Consider the following 4,663-nt stretch of genomic DNA (forward strand, 5'->3'; position numbering starts at 1 on the left):
AAAATTATACAATCAATACAGATTTACAACAGTGTGTTAATTTAAAAACAGAAACATGTCGGAAGAATGTACACAAAATCTAGCATATGAAGACAATATGATTGAAAATGTAAAAGAGACATAAGGAATAAAAGTGATAAAATGTAGCATATTGTATTGAAATCTCAGAAGAAGGGAAGACAGAATGGAGTACAGCAATATTTGAGGAGATAATGCCTAAGAATTTCCAAAACTAATGAATGATAAGTCAAAATTAAAGAAACCCTATGAAACTCAAGCAGGATGAGTCAAATAAAATCATGTTGAAATACATTGCATGAAATTGTTATAAATCCAGAGCAAACAAAACATCTTCCAGGCCTTGAGAGATAATGATAGATTGACTTTAAGAGGGGGAAAAAAATAGAGGGACAGCTAATTTCTCAACAGAAAAACAAAAAGGAAGCCAGAAGACATTGAATCGATATCTTCAAAGAGCTGAGGAACAATATTACCTCACCTAGAATTTTATATTCTTTGATAATATCCTTCAAGAACGAAAAAAAGAGAAGATTTCGTACCAGTAGAATTGCACAATTGTTGATCAGGAGAAGGAAAATAATCTGAGATGGAAGTTCATTATAGATAAAGAAATACACAGCAATGAAAAGCCTAAATACGTGTGTAACTGAAGTAAACAATAATTATGTAAAAGAATATTTACTGTGTATTGTGGGATATATGTATTTAAAATACATAACAATAATCACATATAAGTCATACAATGGGAAACGGAGCTAAAGACTTTGGAAAGTGCTCATATTGCCCTTGAGTAAATCAAGAATGGATGCTTGGACAGCTAACGGCGGCGGCCGCCTGAGCCAGCGAGTGCAGCGCGCGGTGGCAGGAGGCCCGGCTCGGCTCCCCGCGGCGGACAGGCCGGCAGCGGTGGCGGGCAGAGAGGGCGGCGGGGGCCCGGGCCCGGGGCCGGCGGGCGGCAGGAGGCCCCTCGGGGGGCGGGGAGCCCCACCGCCGGCGCCCGGCAGCCCAGCAGCCCAGCAGCCCAGCGTGGAGACCCTGGACAGTCCTACAGGATCCCATGTTGAATGGTGTAAACAGCTTATAGCTGCTACAATTTCTAGTCAGATTTCAGGTCCAGTGACATCAGAAAATGTATCCAGAGATTACAAGGCTCTAAGAGATGGAAATAAGCTGGCACAGATGGAAGAAGCACCACTTTTTCCAAGAGAGTCGATCAAGGCCGTTGTGAAAGACGTCATGTATATCCGCCCATTTATGGGAGCAGTGAGTGGAACCCTGACAGTGACTGACTTCAAGATGTACTTCAGAAATGTAGAGGGACCCACATTTCGTCCTTGATGTTCCCCCGGGTGTGATCAGCAGAGTTGAGAAGATTGGCGCGCAGAGCCACGAGGACAATTCTTGTGGTATAGAGATCGTGTGCAAGGATATGAGGAACTTACGACTTGCTTATAAACAGGAAGAACAGAGTAAACTGGGGATATTTGAAAACCTCACCAAACATGCATTTCCTCTTTCCAACGGACAGGCACTCTTTGCATTCAACCATAAAGAGAAATTTCCAATTAATGGATGGAAAGTTTATGATCCAGTATCTGAATATAAGAGACAGGGCTTGCCAAATGAGAGTTGGAAAATATCCAAAGTAAACAGTAATTATGAGCCCTGTGACACCTACCCTGCCATCATTGTGTTGCCAACTAGTGTGAAAGATGATGACCTTTCAAAAGTGGCAGCCTTTCGAGCAAAAGGCAGAGTCCCTGTGTTGTCATGGATTCATCCAGAAAGTGAGGCAACGATTACCCGTTGCAGCCAGCTACTTGTGGGTCCCAATGATAAACGCTGCAAAGAAGATGAAAAATACTTGCAAACAATAATGGATGCTAATGCACAGTCTCACAAACTTATCATCTTTGATGCCGGACAAAACAGTGTTGCTGATACTAACACGGCAAAGGGTGGAGGATATGAAAGTGAAAGTGCTTACCCCAACGCAGAACTCGTGTTCTTGGAGATCCACAACATTCACGTGATGAGAGAGTCACTACGTAAATTGAAAGAGATTGTGCACCCTTCCATCGATGAGGCACAGTGGCTGTCCAACGTGGATGGGACGCATTGGCTAGAGTATATAAGGATGCTTCTTGCTGGGGCAGTAAGAATTGCCGATAAAATAGAATCTGGGAAAACTTCGGTGGTGGTGCATTGCAGCGATGGTTGGGACCGAACAGCCCAGCTGATGTCTCTGGCCATGCTGATGTTGGACAGTTATTATCGTACCATTAAAGGGTTCGAGGCTCTCATAGAAAAGGAGTGGATCAGCTTTGGACATAAGTTTGCACTGTGTGTGTGGGCCATGGCAATGACAACCACGCGGATGCTGACTGATCCCCAATATTTCTTCAGTTTATTGACTGTGTTTGGCAAATGACAAGACGGGCACATGAAGGGAACCTGCCGTGACTCCACCAGTAGCCATGTGCTCATGATTGATCCTCCTGGCCTCCTTACACCATCACTCTGGGGCCTTTGCAAAGGACCTCTACCTCCCCCACGCTGTAGTCTGTGAAACAGCAGAAACCCAGTCCCCCACCAGGAGCCTCTGTTGCCCACGGGAGTAATGGGTTGGCACATGAAAATGGTTGGGTGTCTTCTGATGCTTCTGAAAAGCACCACTTTTGTGGATATGAAGTAGCTTATTCCTCCCAAATGCCTAGATAAATGTGTGTGTGTGTTTAACATCTTCACACTGACTTCCATTTTTCATATTGCTTAGTGCCTGTTTTCATGTCGTCTATATCGTTTTTATATTGTTTACCGGATTTTAAGAATGAAAAGAAGAGGTTTGATTGGAAGATTTCAGATGCCTCTCACAGCTCTAAGACTCTGAAACGTGTATAGTTAATTTCTTTTAAAATACCATTGTTAATGCGTTAGACTCAGAATAAAATGAACTGTCTGTGTGTACAATTGATGTAAAAAGAACTAGGGGAAAAAGAAATCGAGGGGCTCTTTCTAGAAGACATTCTGCAAAATCCGCAGTGTAACAGACTACCCTTTGGGATGGGTTTAATCGGCGTTGATATGTTTGGTCCTCAAGAGGTGCAGAATTTCATTATGGGCTTCTATGGAGTTTTTGAAACCATGCTTTTTAGGTAGATGGTATAGTTTCCAGGAGAAGCAGCCAAAAATGTGAGTCAGAGACTTACTCTTTTGTTTGTATTACTCTAGCTGTTGCCGCTTCCCCTAATGAAATGTTTTCTGAGTTGAACTTAATGGCCCAATGTCCTTTGAATGTGAATAGCAGTCCTGACCCAGTTGGAGTAGATGGAGACCCCTGTGTCATGGGCCCCGTCCACCTGGACCTCCCATGCCTGGTGCCCACTTGGCCAGGTCCAGAATGCAGGCTTGGGGTTAGGAATGAAGACTCATACGACTTCAAAAATATGTCAGTAAAAGCCTTGCTGTCCTGTTAGTAAACATATACTTTTAAATGTTGGAAAATAACATGTAGAGCTTCCGTTCCTATCCTTGATTTAATAAAGCTTCAAGGTACATAAAAAAAAAAAAGAATGAATGCTTGAATCTCTATGGTAATAAAAAAAAGAACAGTAAGAATTTGTATAATCAATAAGGCAATGAAGAAGAAATAGTTCATGATAAAGCAAGAAAATAGAGGAGAGAGGACACAGACCAAGTGGGACAAATAAAAATGAAATGGAAAGTTGGTAAATTTAAAACCAAATGTTACCTTATATTTAAATAAATTAAATATTTTAAGTCATAAAGATTTTACAACTGGGATAAAATATATATTTCATTTCAGAAAGAAAAAATAAATGTCATTTGGTTCTTCTAGATATAGGGTTACAGAAAGACTAAAATTGTCATTTCAGAAAAATATATACCATGTAAGCCTTAACCTAAAGCAATAGCAAAGGTAGACAATAACAAATTTTAAGAAAAATAATAATAACTAGAAGTGAAAAACAATATTGCTAATGGTAAAGCTTCCATTCATTGGAAAGACATCATCATTCTAAATATGTATACATTTAATACTATAGAATCAACATATTATGCAAGTATAAACAGACAGAAGTAAAAAAATATTAGCAGGCTCAATATCTTACTAAGAAATTTTCAAGACATCTTTCTCAGTAAATGAAGAACAATAAAAACAATTAAGGACATTGAATATTAAATTAATTCAAAAACTTGACTCAACATCCACAGAATACTGTGCCATAAATATTATTTATAAATACACTTGAAATATTTTTAAAAGTTTACCAAAGTCTTGACCATTAAGTAATCTTAATAAATTTCAGAGATTTAATATCATATAAAGCTTGTTTTTGAACCATTGGGGAATAACATTAGAAATCACTGAGATAACTAGAAAATCTCTAAATGTTTAGAACTTAAGCTGCATATTTCTGATTAACCTTGGGTCACAAAAACTAAATTTGGGAATTAAATTTAGGCAAATATGCAATGACGAAAAGCTGAAGAACAGTGAATTAGGCTCCTCTCTCAACAAAACAGACACATAGGAGTAAATTAAACCTGGAGAATTAGAGAAAACTATAGCAAGATAAGAGTAAAAAGGTAAGGCTATAGGGGAAAATAAAACAATAGA

The 4,663-nt window shown here is 39.5% G+C and overlaps 1 pseudogene; it reads left to right on the plus strand.

Annotated features, from left to right (window-relative positions):
- The first annotated feature begins 1,014 nt into the window (after nucleotides 1-1,014).
- Nucleotides 1,015-2,499, plus strand: LOC124237369 (myotubularin-related protein 1-like; annotated as a pseudogene).
- Nucleotides 2,500-4,663: the final 2,164 nt, after the last annotated feature.

Source organism: Equus quagga, chromosome 3 (genome assembly GCF_021613505.1).
Source record: "Equus quagga isolate Etosha38 chromosome 3, UCLA_HA_Equagga_1.0, whole genome shotgun sequence".
Lineage (NCBI taxonomy): Eukaryota > Metazoa > Chordata > Mammalia > Perissodactyla > Equidae > Equus > Equus quagga.